Raw genomic sequence first — 20,283 nt, 5'->3', positions numbered from 1 at the left:
TCCTGTGCATCTCCAGAGCAAAACGTCCCGTGCCTAATTGGAATCATCTTGGATTACAAGTCCTCTTCAGCCCCTCTTGATGGAACAGAAGACAGCCACAGTAAGACCCCTTTGGGGGCTTTATCTATAATTTTTCTCCTGTGTATGTGTGTGTGTGGGGGGGGGAAAGCAGAGTCTGTGTGTGTGTGGGGAGGGAGCAGTTTCTGTGGGTGGGTGGGAAGCCAAAGGGGGCTTTCGTCGGTTCTGCCTGGGGTGTGTGTTCCCCCTCGAGTCTCTCGCTCCCTGGTTTGAGGGGGGAGGTTTCAGTTGTGTGTTGCAAAGGTGTTGTTTAACAAGGTTGTGTTGTTTTGCAGTTGTTTTGCAGTTGCTTTGCAAATTTCTCAGCTGTTGTCGGGGCTGGGAGCTTTGTGCGTGGGCGGCAAGCTCTGCTGAGAGATGCACATTAAGGGTGGGGGGACCCCTTTCAGGGCCCATATCTCAGCCCCCCCTGACCCAATCTTTACAAAACTTGGGGAGTCTTTCAATAAACGTCCTTTGAAGCTCTGCCGAAAGTTTGGGACCTCTAAGCCCAAAAATGCCCCCCCAGAGCTGCGGAAAGGCGCGATTGTGTTTTTAATGGCTTTATTCAGCCGAATTTTTTTCCGAACTTTGAATTCCCGCCGAATTGAACGGATCCGAAGTGGGGGAGTTCGGACTTCGGCATATCCCGAATCTAAACGGGCTGAATTCGGCCGAATCTGAACTATACCGAATTTTTTTTAATTCAACAGCCCTAAGCAGTGGAATGGAAGGGATACACAGGTCCTGACCTATCTATCTCTCTGGCTTTCTATAGCCCCCTCTGAAGTCTGAGACTAAGAGACGCACAACATTCATCACCCAAGGCATAGCTAAATTGTGGAACTCCCTGCCCCAGGATGTGGTGATGGCTGCCAACTTGGAAGGCCTTAAGAGGGGAGTGGACATGTTCATGGAGAAGAGGGCTATCCATGGCTACTAGTAAAAATGGCTACTAGTCATGATGCATACCTATTCTTTCCAGTATCAGAGAAGCATGCCTATTATATTAGGTGCTGTAGAACACAGGCAGGAGAATGATGTATTCTTGGTGTCTCCAATTGCATAGGGTATGCAGCTCTGTGCCTTGAGACGGGAAAGGGGTTTTGGGAGACTAGAACTTGGATCCAGACCATTAATTTCTGGTCACGTCTGCACTTTCTAACTGAATATCCTGGTTATATTCCTGCACTTCTGGGAGATTCTTACATAAGCCAGTGGTTGAAATTTATTATCAGGAAAATCAAGTCTGTCAGTATTCCATTTGATTCTCTTTTGATGCTTGGGAAAGGGCAAGCATTTAGATTGATAAGTCAGCGCCTACTAGATATAGAAATGCAGACCCTAACCTCCCTAGCTAATAGACAGTTCCCCCATGTTTCATGGTATTACTCCGACTTATGGAGCTACAGTTTCCTACTTGTCTTATTTGGAGGCACCGGACATTTGCAGAGTTTTCATGCTTGCTAGACTTAACATTCTTCCTTCAGCTATTCTACAAGGAAGATACAAAGGAATCCCTTTTATTGATAGGCATTGTCCATGTAAGACTGGGGATCCTGAACACCTAACCCACGTGCTGTTGTACTGCCAGCTTTACATGAGGCCGAGGAATACCTATATTAAACCCCTACCGCCCAGTGATCAGAGTCTCTCAGATCAGCAGTTGGTGATGTACCTTTTATCTGATAGAAACCCCTCTGTCACCCAACAAGTAGCTAGTTTTCTCCTGTCTGCACAAAGGATTCGCGAACAGTTTGTTCGTACTTCTAAGAAATGACATTTTAATGTAACCTGTTTTAACCGTTTTCGCAACTCTATTTATTGTATGCTGATGTAAATGCCTAATAAAGGTAATGATGATGATGATACTAGTCATGATGCATACCTATTCTCTCTAGGATCAGAGAAGCATACCTATTATATTAGGTGCTATGGAATACAGGCAGGATAATGCTGCAGTTGTCTTGCTGGTGGGCTTCCTGGAGGCACCTGATTACCTACTATGTGAACAGACTGCTGGACTTGATGGACCTTGGTCTGATCCAACATGGCATTTCTCATGTTCTTATGCCATTGCAAAGTCCTTCACTTCCAATACTTCCAGGAGTGGAAACTCAAGTGCCTTCCATGGATGCCCTCCCAATCCTTATGATAAGCATTCCACCGTTCTCACTGGGTTCCCCTAGCCACTCTCAAGAGGCGCTGGATTCCCTTGAAAAGGCCCCAACATGACACTGTCCAGCTGAGCAGATGACACAATTTCAGGTGCCTCCATCACGACAGCTGAAGTAGGGACCTCTTCTCTCACCCACGACAGGTTGCTGAGTTCCCGTTCCTGGACAGTTTCAAACATTGCAAGTCAACTCGCAATATCAAAATGTGACTCCAAGATTCAGGTGTCAGAAACAAAACTGGATTCCAATGTGAGTGGATGGAATGCATGTGAATATACTGAATGCAAGATTCAGTTAAATACTGACTGGTACTGCACGTCAGCTACCAAACAGTCCAATGGCAACTGCCAATTAATATCAGATATTGAATTCAGTTACCAAACATCAATGAAGAAGAAGAAGAGTTGGTTTTTATATGCTGACTTTCTCTAACTCTTAAGGAAGAATCAAACCAGCTTACAATCACCTTCCTTTCCCCTCCCCACAACAGACACCCTGTGAGGTAGGTGGGGCAGAGAGAGCTGTGAATAGCCCAAGGTCACTCAGCTGGCTTCATGTGGAGGAGAGGGGAAACAAATCCAGTTTACCAGATTAGCCTCTGCCACTCATATGGAGGGGTGGGGAATCAAACCCAGTTCTCCAGATCAGAGTCCACCGCTCCAAACCACCGCTCTTAACCACTATACCACACTGGCTATCTACCAGGTCTTCATTCTCCCCCCACCCCACCCCATCTTCTCTTTTTTAAACAGCAGGTGCTTGGCTCTTATCATTTCCAATCTATGTATTGCTGGTGAAGCTTCGTGTTGCTGCAGAACAAAATGTTACCAAGCTCCCTTAATACCACCCGCTCAGCAGTTCTGACAGGTAGGCATCAGTGTTTTCATCAGAGGAAAAATTATTAGTTAAAGTAACTGATACCTGCTTTGATCAACTTGATTGCATAACCTTTATTAAGGGCTTTAGCATTTAATCTATAGCAATGGGTTTAATTCGCCTTTCTTTGGCTGTATTTAGATATCATGATAATCCATGGTTCGTAATGTGTGGTTTGATCAAACTGCAGCTGCTAGTGATGTCTAAATGAAGACAGCTTGAAAAACCAGCTTTGTTTTTTTGGTGCCAGACTAAAGTCTTTTATGCATGGCTGTTTCATTCACGGTCACCCCTCCCATGACGTTGGGTCTTTGTTTTGATTATGCATGCTGTTTCCAACCGTCAGAGGTTGCCTCGCTCTCCCCTTGCGTTTCTCCGCGTTTTGCCCACGTTTTCAGAGACCTGTTTTATCTCTAATTTGAAAAAGCGGGCAAAACATGAGGAAACGCAGGGGGCGAGCGAGGTGACCTCTGACGGTCGGAAACGGCACGCATAATTAAAACGAAGACCCAAAGTCATCGGGGTGTGTGACCGTGAGGGAAACAGCCATGTAAAAAAGGGCCTAAGATTTCAAACTAGGGCTTGTGGTTAGTTTATTACCACAGTTTGTACTCATTGTGGAATGGTTTGATATCTGAAATCACAAACTGCCATTTGTTCAATAACACCACCCCATGTTCTCCAGCCCAAGCCTGAGATTTAAAAAAAGGACGCCTGAGTAAAACAGGCAGAAGATACTACCAGGCAAGGTCAGAAGTAGTAGCGTTCCAAGTATTAGTTATACCTGAATAATCGTCTTGCCTGCCAAGACCAGGGGCTGATGTTTCACCCTCGGGCAGCCCATTCCTGAAGGGGGGTAGATCCGCAGCAACCGGGAGTGGCACAGCCACACCACCTCCACAGAGGCTTCCCAGCCACCAAAAAGACATTTTAAAAGTTTAAAAACAGAATTAAAGAAAACGGCCCCATTGAAAACAGAAAGGCTGTGCCACCAAAAAAGGTGGCGCAGCAACGCCGCAGCATGACAAAGCTTTCCTGGGGTGAAAGGGGTTAGGCAGCTGCCTAAAGGCAGCTCCATCCCCAGGAACACCCTGGGAATGCTCCTAAACACACACTGGTGCGGGCTTTCCCTTCCAGGAATTTCCTGCTGGCATGGCTGCATTGGTGGCAGGGGCAGCTCCGTGGTCCCCCAGTGCTGGGGTTTTTACCCCTGGGACAGAATAAGCACCCATTATCCCGGGTTAAATATGCACTTTTGCCAGCTCAGGGTCACACCAGCTCCTAAGGAGCTTCGCTCCCCCCTTTCAGGATTGCAGCCTGACCCCAGCAAAGGGCATTATTATTAGCTCAGTATTTAGAGTCATCGCTCACTAGGGTAGGTAGCAGCCTCCAGTCCTGATCTCCTGGTTCAAATTCCAGAAGCAAAACTCTTCAACTATTTTGTTCTTAAAAAAAAATTATTATATAAAATATAAAAGGGGTACTGAAAGAAAACGGGAAAGGGAAAAATATAGACATCTCTTCATATATTTTTGCATTGACTTTTGCTTTTCTGCCTGTTGACCCAGAAAAATCTATCAAGTCCTATTATTTTTTATTATGAAATGTTGGATTTACGAACAAGGGCAAAAGAGAAAAGTGTAGCATCTCACAGGATTGTTTTTACCAGGGTTGAATGCTTGCCATGACCAGGACCTGCAGAGAACCACGAAGTTTAAATTGGTTTCCTCAGATAGTTCATAGCAGAAAGGAAATGTCAAAGCACTCCAGTGAGGACAAAAACTCCAAGGAATTTTTCTTTTCCATCATGGCCTCTCCTTCTCTCTCCACCCCATCCACCTACCTTGGTTACTATTATATTAATTTTTGAAAACTTATCAGTAATAAACAGACTCCTGATGGGAAATTAAAGGATAGCAGGAAGTAGAAGTCTTTTCTCTTAATGGCAGCCCCCTTTACAGCTGGAGCAAAATTAATCACCATGAACATTACTCTTCATTAAGCTGTGATTCCTTTCTCTGACTCTTGGCTTTTTTGCATTCACGTCCTCTCCCGTCCGAGGCTTTTATCACCAGTACACTTTGATAAAAGTCTTGTTTAGCTGTGTGACATTGCAAAAAGGGTTTCTACACAGAAGAACATTCTCACCATCACCAAAGTATCCAATTTTTGTCTCACTTCTACAGAAGAATTCCTGCCCCGGGGGTATTTTTACTCCACTTGAGTGTTCCAGTTTACATTAATACATTTATCCCAACTAAATTTTTAATAAATATTTCGTGGGTGGCACCGGTTTAGCAAACCACTTCATCTTTTTTCTTTTTCTTTTTCTTTTTTGCAGGATTAGGAAAGGAAGGTGCAGTATATCCAGGAGCTGGGTATGTTTAGCCTGAAGAGGAGAAGGTGATATGATAACCATCTTCAAGTACTTGAAGGGCTGTCATATAGAGGATGGTGTGGTTTTCCGTTGCTCCAGAAGGTCGGACCAGAATCGATGGGTTGAAATTAAATCAAAAGAGTTTCTGGCTAAACATTAGGAAGAACTTTCTAACAGTTAGAGCGGTTCCTCAGTGGAACAGGCTTTCTTGGGAGGTGGTAAGCTCTCCTTCCCTGGAGGTTTTTAAGCAGAGGCTAGATGGCCAACTGTCAGCAATGCTGATTCTATGACCTTAGGCAGATCATGAGAGGGAGGGCATCTTGGCCATCTTCTGGGCATGGAGTAGGGGTCACTGGGGTATGGGGGAGAGGTAGTTGTGAATTTCCTGCATTGTGCAGGGGGTTGGACAAGATGACCCTGGTGGTCCCTTCCAACTCTATGATTCTATGATTCTAGTAGCCTTCTGGGCTCCTGCCCGCAATCCCGCTAAAAGGGCATTCCGGTACACGGTCAGTCCCCCGTATTGCCTACGGTCATTTGGATCCCACCTTGGGTCTTCATCTGGGAAAGCTTGCTCTGCCCACTGCCTCGGGTTTGCATGTAAGGCCGATGCTTGTCCCTCTAGATGAGTAAGGGCTGCTGTAGTCACCCTCCTGTGCTCCTCTGTATTTAACAAAGTCAAGAGGAGCTGCCTGCAGTCTGGCCAGGTTGGATCGTGAGTGGCAAAGATGGACTGAAATAAATCAACCATGGCCTGCGGCTTCTCAGTATAGGACGGTGTATGGGTTTTCCAATTTAACAGATCCGTTGTAGTAAACGGAGTATAGACAAACACTGGATTTCCTTGCTGTAAGTCTCCCGTAATGTCATAATACATGGGGCCAGCCGAGGTTCGGAGGGGCATAATGGCTGCCCTGGTGTTGCTTGGGGTTGGGAAAACCTGACTTGGAGTCTGGACATCTGGGAGTTCAGGTCCTGAGCCGCGTGATATGGGACCAACGGAAGACAGTTCAGGGCTGACTGCAGACAGTTCAGAGCTGACTTTAGACACCTCATTATCCTTACTGACCAGAATCTGTGAGGTAATTGGACTGGGAAGATTACTGCCAGGGGGTGAGGTGAGCTCGAGCACATCCAGAGTCCCTGCGCTGGTAAGACTGTTGCTGCCTCGGGGAGTGATGCTTCCATGCTCATCCAGGGTCCATGAAGGGCTGGTGGCACTGGTATGGCTGGTGCGACGTCGGGGGCTTGGACTGGTGGCACGGGTAGGACTGTTGCGGCGTCGGGGGGGGGGGCGTGCGGTTGCCGCCTGGAGGTAGGGGCGGCAGAGGCAATGGTGGGTAGCGGGGATTGTATGATGGTGGGACTTGCTCTTCCTCCTGTTGGTTTTGGAGGATTGGAGGGGAAGTTGGCTTTTTACTCAGGCGAGACGGAGGTCACAGAACCATGATGCGGCATTGATTCTCATGAGCCTGGAGAGCAGATTTTGGTGATGTTCTTCTCAATCTGCAACATGTTGGTTTTTTTCAGGTACTCTTGGCAGGAATCATTTTTTGAGTACCAGCAATAATCTTAGGCTTTGATCCAGAAAATGCATGCTCCTCATCCAAAGGATCCTCACAGTACAGAATCACATGGTCTACTGGAGCAATGCTTGGTCTTTTGGCCTTAGCAGTTACCACCACTACTGAAGAGGACAGCCACTTTTTAACAGTGAACAGCAGCTTGCCTCTTTGGCCATGGGCATTGCTGCAGTGACAATATATATATATATATATATATATATATATATATATATATATATATATATATATATATATATATATATATATATATATCACAGTTCAAATATGAAGTTTTTCATATTCATTGTTTTAATCTTTCTTACAACAGTCCTGTAAATGAGGCACGTATTGTTATCCACCGGTGGTGGATGTCGGGCTGAAACATTAGCAGATTCCTGGAGCAGCCTAGAGGCTTATAGCACCCAGTCCAGGAAACGTGTGGAAAACACCTTTAAAGCGTTTGTCCTGGATGCGAGTTCCAATTCCCTCCCGCACTCCTGCCTGTTCTAACGTCTCTGAAACGTCTGCTTTCAGAGCGCACCTCCCAAAAATAGCGCGCACACAAGAGAGAGGGGGGCGTGGAGGGAGCAACACATAATCGTGACGTTGCTTGGGTTCCCCTCTATCTCCCCCCCTCAGCATTTTGGTGCGCCTGCACGGGATCGTCGTTGCAACGGGACGATAGGAAAATGGGCTCACGTTTTCCCCCTGACGCCTCTAGTTCTCGCGCATACACAAACCTTTGTGGACACACAGAACTCTCTAATCAGATTGCATTGTAACCGACTAGTGAAACTAATGGGGGGGGGAAGGTGTCTTAGAAGTTGGGTGGTTGGGAAAACAGAGGGGTCTTGCAATCAATCAGGACCCAGAAGCAGAACAGGGAATGTCCTTCTGCCTAGAGATTGGGGGGGGGTGCACTAGAAGTTATCATGGTTTAAATAAAGGGGGGGCTTGCAAGCGTACACTTTTATTTCTCCAATTACCAGAGGCTGCCAGGATTGCTTGCTGTGGTGGTTTGGACGTTAAGAAAGGGTTTTTCCCCCTCCCAAAACATGAAATTCCCGTTGAGGCTAGGTAGAGAGCAGACAATTCCCCAATGTGATTGGGGGAATGCTTGGCAATACAATCCACCCGCTCATGTTTAAGGGATGGTACAGTCCAAGTACAAACCAATCAAAAGGAGCATGCACAGCTGAAATGGTCCCATCTGGGATCCCGCAGCCTGCTCTCTTCCACCCTTCCCCTTCGTCTCAACGAACAAGCCTCCGTTTGTCCCAATGGTAGCAAAAGTAGATGGTGATTTAAAAAAATGGAGGACGCAAGCAAATAAAAGAGGAATGACCATAAGATTGACCAGAGGGGGAGGGGAGGTGTGACCAGGAGGGGAGGATCCAGAGGCAGCTGGGAAAAGTGGGTGTGGGCAGAGGGAAGGGTCCTCAAAGCGTCTGAGAGTTATCGCACCCAAGGCTAGAATGTTATGGGAATGGGGTAAGTTTTTAAATCGTCATAAAACTGTTTTGGGATATTGCAGGCTTTATATGCTTCCAAAATGGTTTCATGACCAAAACGGGAAAATGTGGTGCAGGGGGGAAGGAATGTTCCGTGTTATAAAGGGTTCAGAAAAGTTCCCTGGACTGGGTGCGATAAGCCTCCTAGTTAGCAGAGATTATAAATGAACTGGAAACTGTCCTGTTCACAGTTCACAACTGCTATCCTACACCAGCAATGTTCCAGTGAACATGGGGCAAATTTTGCTACTGCGGTCCTGCTCTTCTTTCCCCAGACATTAATTCTCCCCAGTTACAATGCCAGAAAACAGCTTCAGCCCAAGGCGTTTGGACTACCAAAAGATGATATATTTATAAATCTCTCCCTTGAAACAGGAATTCAAAATGAACCCTAGTATAGATAAGGAATGTCCACACTAGTTAAAAAGCTGAAATTTGGTATAGACAAAGCTCAAGACAGCCCAAACACTAGAAAGGTGAAACAACTGATAGTCGAATTCAGGACCTGACTGCATTACTGTGCACGCTTTGTGCTGTCTGTAGCTGTAAGTAGGATCCTACTATGTACTTTTCACATCATTTAATGCGTCATGTTAATAAGCTTTGTTTCAGCTCTGTCTCTGATTTCTGCTACCCAGTTCCTATTGCACTGTTTATTGGATGTCCCATCCTGTTGATTGTATTGACGTAATCTACCTTGAGTCCCAGTGAGAAAGGCGGGCTAAAAATCACGTGCATAAATAAATAAAATAACAGACGCCAGCATCCTTGCACAAAACAAGTTTATGAATGGGATATGCTAGCAATTAACATATTTGAACAGTGAAGTTTGAGATTAATGAAAGATTAACGTACTGTGGGGATTGCCAATATTTCTGCCATTCTTCCTGCCTCATTTGGGTGTCATTCAATCGATGTCCATATGGGTACATATCAGCATCCCTGGTCACAAGCAGCAGCCTGCAAATACAGAAAGGGGGCGGAACCAATGTAACAATGAGCATGTACTAACTTTTAGATAAAATTAACCCCCCCCCCGTATCTATATATAAATAAAACTTTTACAAGTTCTTAACCTGAGGGTCCCCCATTCCAATTGCTATCAAATCAAGTCTTCCTTCTCTCTTAGCATTTCTTTAAAACAGTCAGCCTTTTGCAGAGGGGAAGAAAGTGCCAAAATTGCTATTTTCCAAGGGACAGTGACTATCGGGCCAGCCTCCTCTTAAATTAGCAGTTAGGCACTGGCTTCAGCCAAGGCTTTTATCGGCTGTTTGTGTTCACCGAGGCCAGATGATTCCAAGGAAGCCGCTTAGAGATTTCAGCTGCTGATGTGGCAGAGGCTCTTTGATTCTAACATTCCAGCCTTCTCCTCACAGCCGGTGTTTATATAAACCTGAGAAAAACTGCCACTCCTGCTCATCTTTCTCATTTTTCAACCTTAATGGTAATTACATTCCATGAATGACAGGAGATTTAGCATCAAACTCAAGACCGGTAGGGGAGAGGGGGTTTGTAATATTATCTTTGATGTGCCATTGCATTAGGTCACAATCATTTCAAAAATCAAGCCTGCCCAACGTGTGGTCAACGAAACCAACTGTAGTTGACCAACCATGTACAAAATATCAATGGTATGCTCAAGGACCTCCTGGTGTTGCTGCCCCTCTGTCATGCCCAGGCTGGCCACAAAACTTGGTGATGGGCTAATGTTTGGCTTGGTGCTTCACAGTCTATGCAGGCCTGTCATTGGGCTTGCACAGGAGCAAAGGAGGAATTATAAGAAGAGGAAGAAGAGTTGGTTTTTATATGCTGACTTTCTCTTCCTTTCAAAGAGAATCAAACCGGCTTACAATCACCTTCCCTTTCCCTCCCCACAACAGACACCTTGTGAGGTCGGTGGGCTGAGAGAGTTTGGAGAAAACTGTGACTAGCTCAAGGTCACCCAGCTGGCTTCATGTGTAGGAGTAGGGAAACCAACCCAGTTCACCAGATTAGAGTCCACCGCTTATGTGTAGGAATGGAGAATCAGATTAGAGTCCACCACTCTTAACCACTACACCACCCAGCTTCCATGATAGAGCCCCTTAAAGTGTTCCTAGCTGTTTCTAGGTGCTTCATTTAACATTGTGACTTGATCCATGGCTCCACCAACAAGAGATGAGCTGGGAGCCACAATGCATCTCTGAAACCATATTTCTGATATTGTTTTAACCGGTTTAAGCCACCTTGGAGATCAGTTGATTGGAAAGCCGAGTGTCAGTTTTCAAAGCAGATTGTCATTTGACTCACATTGAGATAGGAATATGTGGAAGCACCTTAGGTATGTTTTATGTGGAAGGAACAGATACAAAAGATACAATCCACCACAGAAGGACCATGATTAAAAACAGGGCAGATACATGAACTGAGAATGGGCCATGACTCAGTGGTAGAGCATCTGTTTTGAATGCAAAAGGTCCCTGCTTCAGTCTTTGTATCTCCACTTAAAAGGAGCAGGTAGTTGGCAATGTGAAAGAGAACCTTGAGAATGTGAAGAGCTCCTGCTAGTCAGAATAGACTGTGCCAGACAAATGGTCTGACCCAGGACAAAACAGATTCATGTCTTCATCTCCATGCCTTATTTATGGGACATGTGGATATCTACTGTCAGAGTAGACTGCTGAACTAGATGAACCAGTGCATCTCTCTACACACATTAAAGGTAGTCCCCTGTGCAAGTACTGGGTCATTAATGACCCATGGGGTGACATCACATCCCAACGTTTACTAGGCAGACTACATTTACAGGGTGGTTTGCCATTGCCTTCCCCAGTCATCTACACTTTACCCCCAGCAAGCTGGATACTCGTTTTACTGACCTCATTTTACTGACCTCAAAAGGATGGAAGGCTGAGTCAACCTTGAGCCGGCTACCTGAAACCGACTTCCATTGGGATTGAACTCAGGTCATGAACAGAGCTTTTGACTGCAGTACTGCAGCTTACCACTCTGCGCCACGGGGCACACACATTAGCAGCAATTATGTAGATGAGAACACAAGTAACATTATGACTTTAGGACATGGATAAGTTATGGTAGACATTATGAGAAGAAAGGGCAGCTAGGTAGATTCCTGTTTTTCAGTGGTGTATATAGCATAACATCTACATCCCACATGAGAATACACTAAAAGGGTCGTGGTCTCAAAAAGAGCCTTGGCTACTTACCGTGAAGGCTTCTTCTGCTCAGAGGGACGAAGGGCATCTTCATTATGGGTGTTTCCTTTTCCTCTTATCTCGGGAGGCAGGAACCAAATATTTAAATTTTTCTGACCTCTGAGGGTAAACGCCCCCTTGTGATCAGTTAAAGACTTTCCGAGCCTTATATATTTAAGATAGACTGAAGAAACATGTTAGTTATAATTCTATACAAGAAATAAGTTCCTAATAAACATTAACGATGAACCTTTAGGATAACTATAAGTCATGAACCAACAAACAGCGTTTAACTTGAATTGAATGTCAACTGGAAGTTAGATGTAACCATGATTACCTGTAATTTTATTTTATTTGTTTTATTTATATTTTACTGACGTCTGGGCGGGCAAGATGCCCTTCGTCCCTCTGAGCAGAAGAAGCCTTCACGGTAAGTAGCCAAGGCTCTTTCTCGCTCAGAGGGAGAAGGGCATCTTCATTATGGGACATACAAGAGCTGTCCCCCGCCCTTGGGAGGGTTAGACGTCCTGAAGTATACTTTGCAGTACTCGTCTGCCTAAGGCGGCATCTGCTGACAAGTATAGATCTAATTTGTAGTGTCTCACAAATGTGGACACCGAGGACCAAGTTGCAGCCTTACATATCTCTTCCATAAAGCACGGCAGTCGAAGGCTGCTGAAGTAGCCGCACTTCTTCCCAAGTGGGCAGTAACGCCCGCAGGAGCAGGTAGGTTACTTATTCTATAAGCCTGTGTTATGTATAAGGTGATGGTCCTACTAATGGATGCCTTGGACATATGCTTGCCCTTGTCAGGTGGTGAGATATGAACGAATAAGGAGTCAGAGTTCCTAATAATTTTAGTAAGATAAATGTAATAAATGTAAGATAATGCCCTTCTTAGATCTAGCTAGTGCCAGGCCTTCTCCTTAGGATTCTTGGGGTTAGTGCAGAAGATGTAAGCACTATGTCCTGCTCCCTGTGAAACTTGCAGCTACATTTTGTCCTATCTCAGTGATTGGTTCGAATGGTAGTTGTGTGAGTGCTGTCAAAGCTGTGTGCAGGCTCTAGTTGTGAACCTGTGTCTAACAGGAGGAGCTAAATAACTGACGCCCCTTAAAAAGGCTTTTATGTGATGGTGTTTGGTTAAGCGGTATCCAGATACCTTGGGTACTATGGTAGCTATAGATGCCAGTTGCCTTTGTAGAGTGCAGGTAGCTAGCCCTAAGCTCTGTCCCTCCTGATGGCTTCCTTGTTGTCAATATGGTAGTGACGGCCACCGGGCTATAACCTAGGGCTATAAGTCATCTCCTTTCAGTGCCCATGCGGTCAGTTTGTACCACCCTGGATTGGGATGGCATATTGGGTCTTGTAGAGGGAGATCTTGTCTGTCGGGAAGTCTCCAATGGTTCTGTATGGACATCTGAATTATAGATGGGAACCACGGTCGTCGCAGCCAATATGGAGCTATGAATCTGACTGATGCTTTTTGAAGTCGTACCTTTCTCAATACCCTTGGAGGGAGGGGGGGAACCCGTACAGTAGGTCGTGTGGCCCTGGTGACATTAAGAGGTCCATTTGTTCCGCCCCCTGTTGACGGTACATGGAATAGTACCTTGGCAGCTGGTGGATGATGCTGGATGCAAACAGATGAATCTGTGGCGTGCCGAATCTCTGAGTAATAAGTTGAAAGACCTCTGGATGTAGAGACCATTCTGCCTCGCTGATGTCCTGTCTGCTGAGCCAGTCTGCTTGTATGTTGACTGTGCCCTGAATATGTTCTGCTGATTTTGATGAGAGGTTGGACTCGGCCCAAGGAAAAATGTAGTCGCTTCTGAGGATCGTCCTGATTTCTAGGGCACTGATGTGAAGATTCTGTTCTTGATAATCCATGTTGCTTGAGCCATTGTCCCTTGAGTGTGGCTTCCCAACCTGATAGACACGCGTCCGTGAAGATTTGAATTGGTGTTGGACGGAGATACCAACTTCCTTTCGTCAAATTCTGAGACTGAAACCATCATACTAGTCTTGATCTGACTTCATCGGTCAGGATGAGATTTCTGTCACTTCTTCCTTGGTATGTCTCTTTGGTACGGCCTCAAGAACCATTGAAGAGGTCTTGCTCGTAAGCGTGCCCCTTGAACCGCGGGAATGCATGCAGACATGTGACCCTTCAGTTTGGTCAGGGACATTAGAGAAGGCGACCGGGAATTAATCGCTTTCTTTGCTAGAGATGAAATGTTGTGGATTTTTGTCCACTGGAAGGTATAAGGAGTTTGTCAGTGTGTCTATGTCCATCCCCCATCTCTCTCAATCGTTGGGATGGAATTAAGTGGGTCTTTCTGAAGTTGATTATGACCCGTGTTCTGTTAACCTCTTCAGAACTCTCTCTGAATGATCTATGCTCTGCTAGTTTGAGCTTGCGCAAATCAGAATGTTGTCTGAGAAGGGTGCATTCTCACGCCCTCCTCGCGCAGAGATGTGACTGGTGTGTCCAGAACTTTGGTGAATACTCGAGGAGGGGCGATGATAACCCGAATCGTAAGGCCCTGAATTGGAAGAGGTGTCCCTTGTACGGGAACCGAAGGAAACAACAATGTGCCGGGTGTATTAGAATGTAAGAAAATGCTTTTCCCTGAGGACCTGTGTGACTGACTTTAGTGTCTCCATCCTGAAGCGCTTTAATGGGATAATCTGTTCAGAAACTTGAGGTCTAGGATGGCTTTCCATCCACCGCCTTTGTTGGGAACAGTAAAGAATACTGAATAGACTCCCAATGTATGCTCTAATGGTGAGACTGGCTCCATCGCCTTGATGTCTAAGAGGCCTCTGAAATTCTATGGATTTTTTTTTTTGGGGGGGGGGGGAATGTTGGAGATATTACTAGTCGATGTGAAGGAGTGTAAGAAAAACTCTATCTGATAGCCTTGTGAGATAATGTTTGTGACCCAGAGGCCTGGTTGGGAGGTGACCACTGACGGTGTAATAGGCTGAGCCTGCCTTCCACTGACTGGTGGCTGGCGTCACTGTTTGGTTGGGCGGTAGGGTTTATCCCCTTTATTGCCCTGGAAGGTGGAGGATTTTGGAGATTTATTGAATCGTCCTCCTTTACTAAAGGAGCTGCGATTCTGGTTCCGGTGGTTTCTAGGTTGATCAGGTCTGTATCTTTGAAGTATGTGGTATGCACGAAAGGACATAGAGGGAGTGATCCCTTGGATTCCTTGCGTAGAAACTTGTCTTTGGTCTCCACTGATATGGGGACCAAATTGTCTCCAAGCAAGGTCTTTCCCTGATACAGGAAGCCCATAATAACCAATTTTGATCTATATACTCCGCTTGCCAGGGGCGTACCCAGAGAGCCTTTCTGGCAGCTGAGGCTGTGGCTAGCGTTCTAGCTGCATATGACATGTTATCTAAGGAGGAATCAGCTAGAAAGAATACCACTCTCGAAAACATGGATGACATGGTATCTAAGGTAGAATCAGCTGGAAGGATACCACTCTCAAAAAAACAACAAAAACAAACATGGATGCCCTTCTGGCATCTGATGCTGCGGCTAGTGTCCTAGCTGCATATGGCATGGCATCGAAGTTCGAATCAGTTAGAAAGAATACCACTCTCAAAAAACATGGGTACTCCTGTAAAGGCGTTTCTTTCTTCCTGTGGAAAAAGTTGATATAACTTCCTAGTCCAAATTATTGCCGCTCTGTATACTAGGGCAGATGTGATAGAAGCGCTTGATAGTGAGTGCCAAGGCCTCTGAGCATTTATGCCTGCTAACTCTGCCTTCCTATCTGTAGGGTCCCTAATCATGGCAAGGCCATGTAACAAGGTTGAGGGAGTGAAGGCAGTGACAGGTGATTCTACTGAAGGCACTTTTAGAATTTTAGAAGCACCGATAAACCAAATATAAAGGGTTCCTAGAGGCTGTGGAGCATTGTATGGGTGCCATTGGTTTCTCCCGCTCTGCTTTCAACAGAGTTAGAAATAATCAAGCGCTGGCACAAACCTATCTGGAGTCTTTTCTCCCACTCTGAGTCCTCTGAGAGATCAAGAGTAGCTAGGTTTTTATGCCAATGCAGAAGGAAATCTTCTGCGTTAAATACTATAGACAGTCTGGGTACCAATTGGCAATTTTGTGACCATGAATTAGCTTTCAGCGCTGCTTAGGCTGGCCAGCACGTACTCTCTTGGTAGTACTTGGACTGGTGATTGGCTCACCAGGATCTCAGGCAGAGGTCTTCCACATCACCTACTACCAGAATTGGCCCTCTGCATGCCAATCCGACGCTCTGCCACTGAGCCACAGCCTTTGGCTGATATTCTGCCCTTTTAGCAATCAGATTACTGTTTGTGGTGCTGGAGGGTGTGATCCCTACGATCCCTGTATGGATGGGGCAGGATAAGGAAGTTGTACTGCCCTTAAGCCATCTGAGAAGGTGTTTTTAATCAGGGTCGTGGTCTCAAAATTATTTGCTTCCTAGTTCTATTGATCAGTTCTTTCCTGCTTGAAAGCTTAAAGTCTACTTTGAAAGCTATCTACAAATATTAGCACTGATAGGCTGGTATTGAGCCTTCACAAGTCTCCAGTTTTGAGGACTTGCTTTGACTTTGGAGATGTAGACCGAAAGAAACCGTTTCACAAGGATGGTTTCAGTACTCCTGTGAGGATATAAACCTTATTCAGCAGCACAGACAGGGGTAGTGGTTTTCTGCACATTCCCGCTGAATGTCATACCTCTACGATCCTGTAAGCAGATCAGTGGTTACGATGCTTGTTTTGTTTCATCTCTTAAGAGAACTTCCTTAGAAGGAATGCAAATCCTGTTGTGTGTACATTTCTTTATTACATGTAACTGAGATGAAATGACCAGGAGGCATTCCAGTTTTAATGGAAATGTACGATACACAAATCACATTAGCTTTCATTTGTAAAATTACAGATTTGATTTTAAAATTCCATACTGCTTCCAAGGACCCTTTTAACTTAAAAAAAACTTTTAAGACTTAGCTCCTGTATGGGCCCTTTTTAAGAAAGGGAAGATAGAGGAGAGGAACATTAAAGAAGAAAAATATTGATTGGTTCTGGTAATGGAAATAGAATCCCTGCTTGTCCTAATTACTAAGAGCATGATTAGTCTTGTCATCAGCACTGTCATAATACTATAAGGTTTTTTTTTTTCTTTTTGTTATTCCCCAGGCATCACTGGGAAGCCCAGCCTCGCTGTTTTCGTGGGGCTCCCAATGGATTGCTAAAAGGCATTTAAAAAAAATTATTTTCAGCCAAGAGTCTTACTGTAACATTTGTATTGTGAAACTGTCCAAGGACCCCCATGGAGTTTCATAAACCCAGTGGCCAAAGTGTGCTCAAAGGCTGGTTTCCTCCCCCCCCCCCCGTCTTTTCATGCGCTCTCCCTGGCTCAGTTCGGGCATGCCATCACATTGGGGAAAGCCTGGGTCTACAGGGGCAGCAAAATGAGGTGGGAGAATGGGCCGTACCACTGTAGACTGCTTTCCCATGATTTTTTTTAAAAAATCTTCCTTGTAAACAAAAGCAAAACCTATTGCATCAAGGAGAAAAGGTCTAGCACAGCCCTTTGTCTGCCAAATTAGTTTGCTATTGGCCAGGAGTTAAAAAAAAAACCCAACAACTTTATGGAGCAATTTTAAAAAGGGATCCTTACCCGCAGGCTGAAGTGGTGCACCCCATTCTGCCACTTCAGCAGTGATCCCTCACCTCATTCTGGTACATTGCCTAAAAACGGAAGCCTGATTGAAACATGACAGTGGGACAGGAAAACTTTCCTGTGAGATTTGGCACACCTCTGGTATCTTGTTTAACTGGGCCCCTTGTTTAACTGGGGCCCCTGCTGCTACGTGAGCCATGTTACCTGCAGAGATTTGAAGCCAAAGTAGATATTGTCTTGGATTGCATGCATAACAAAAATTGCTGGAGTAAGCTCTTCTGTCTCACCGAGTCACATTTCAATCAGGCCAGAAAGGTAGCCAGTGTAGGACCGAGGGTTGCCAGCTCCAGGTTGGGAAATATCTGGAGATTTTGGAGGTGGGGCCTGAGGAGGGTGGGGTTTGGAGAGGGGAGGGACTTCAATGTAGGGTGGCCAACCTCCAGGAGGTGGTTGAAGATCTCTCACTATTACAACTGATCGCCAGGCAATAGAAATCAGTTCCCCTGGAGAAAATAAGACACCTTGGCAATTGGACTCTATGGCATTGAAGTCTCTCCCTCCCCAAACCCCACCCTCCTCAGGCTCCACCCCCAAAATCTCCAGGTATTTCCAACCCAGAGCTGGAAACCCTGCTTCAATAGCTGTGTACCCATGGTTGGGTGGGATAAATAAAATATATAGATAATGAAAAGATAATTTATTTAAGGCACTATGTCAAGATAAAAATTGTGTACCCATGGTTGGGTGGGATAAATAAAATATATAGATAATGAAAAGATAATTTATTTAAGGCATTATGTCAAGATAAAAATTATTTTTAAAAAAAGTTAAAATGGCACAATGGCATTTCCTAAGGTTGATATACTATAACCACATGCCAGACGCATTTCGGCCTCTTTGGCCTTCCTCGGTGGTCAACTGAAACCCATGTAAAACATACACACATATTTACAGATATATAAACATATACAGACAATATATATCAGACCAGGCATATTTATAGGTTGTATAATATATTTCCAATTATACAAACATCTGGTAAGATTGTCTCAAGTTGTTATACTGGGCTGTATATGTCTCCCATATAAAATGTGTGCAATTATCAACCTGGTAAAACAATTCCCCTTTTCTCTTTTTTCTTCTATTTAACCCTATTCAATGCCATAGAGTCCAATTGCCAAAGCGTCCATTTTCTCCAGGGGAACTGATCTCTGTTGGCTGGAAATCAGTTTTAACACCGGGAGAGCTCCAGCCACCAACTGGATGTTAACAAAGCAAAAAACAGCACTGAAGCCAGAAAAGCCAGAGCTATCTGATGTAAACAATTACCACAAACAATGTTGTAATAAATATTATTACAAGTTTGTAATAAATTCAAAACTCGCAGTAGAGGTAAAATAGTACAATAGATATACAATATGTGTGTATCACATCATATGGCAGGGTTCAAACGTCCTTGGATTCCAGAAAATCTATGGGTTTCCGGTGAAGTCCCATTTCGCTCAAGCTTCATCAAACATGGAAATCCTGAGACGATGCATTTGCTTGGAGCATATTTTCCAAGCGCAAGGTGTGTGCCTTCTCAGAGATGACTCAGCCAGCCATCCGCTTTTACTGAGAAGGCACACACCTTGCACTTGGAAAATATGCTCCAAGCAGATATTTTGTCAAGCAGGTTGGCTGTTCATGAGCAGGCTGAGTCTGTTCAGTGAGTTACTTTCCCTCAGTGCAAACAATATAGTGCTGTGTGTTAAAGACCAGCCCAACGGGAGTTCTAGTGTCCTCCCACCCTGTCATCACTGCATGCTGCTCAACAGCCAATTGTTAAAATAAAGAGTAAGCAAACCAATCAGTAAGCCAGTGAATTAACACTTTAAAAAAGTCTTACTGCTGGGTGTTTAAGTCCATGCACATGCCCATTTAAATACACCAGCATGGTGTAGTGGTTAAGAGCAGTGGTTTGGAGTGGTGGACTCTGATCTGGAGTACCGGGTTTGATTCCCCACTCCTCCACATGAGCGGCAGAGGCTAATCTGGTGACCTGGATTTGTTTCCCCACTCCTACACATGAAGCGAGCTGGGTGACCTTGGGCAAGTCACAGCTCTCTCGGCCCCACCTGCCTCACAGGGTGTCTGTTGTGGGGAGGGGAAGGGAAGGTGATTGTAAGACGGTATGATTCTTCCTTAAGTGGTAGAGGAAGTTGGCTTATAAAAACCAACTACTACTCCTCCTCCTCCTTCTCCTCCTCCTCCTCCTTCTTCTTCCGCCATTCACAGCCCAGAAGGCAGAAGGAAGCAAAACATCACAACCACAGCTACTGTGCAGTCACAAAGCTGTTCAGCAGCTATTTGAGTTAGATGGCAGTGAAGTGATGAGATGTGAAGCTTAGCTTGTGACCAATTGCAGGCTGTCAGAAACAGGAGGTTCACCAACCAAACCTGTTCATGGCAAAGTTCATGGCATCTATAGCCACCAGTGTGAAAAAGCTCACGGAGCAGCTTCAGTCCTAGAGAAATATAAATACACATTGTGCTCTCTCTCTCTCTCTCTCAGAATGCAAGGAGGCAAAAACACCCAACCCCAAATGGCTTGATGTGGTGATTGTTGACACTCACTTTTTTCCGTCTTTAGACAGAAAGCAAAGACTTAACCAATCAGAAAGATTAAAAGGTAATGAGGTTGAGGTTCGGCCCTGATATGAAGCGATTTAACACTTGGCTGTGCAAAACATTTAGCGGGCGGGAAGCTTCCCTGTGCCTCCAATGAAGCAGAAAATCTAGCTGAAATTATCTAAAATAATGGCACCCTTTAGGGGTTTTCATGCCACAATGTCTCATCGGG

The sequence above is a fragment of the Euleptes europaea genome, chromosome 11 (genome assembly GCF_029931775.1).
Source record: "Euleptes europaea isolate rEulEur1 chromosome 11, rEulEur1.hap1, whole genome shotgun sequence".
In the NCBI taxonomy this organism is placed as follows: Eukaryota; Metazoa; Chordata; class Lepidosauria; order Squamata; family Sphaerodactylidae; genus Euleptes; species Euleptes europaea.
This window is presented reverse-complemented; position numbering follows the sequence as displayed.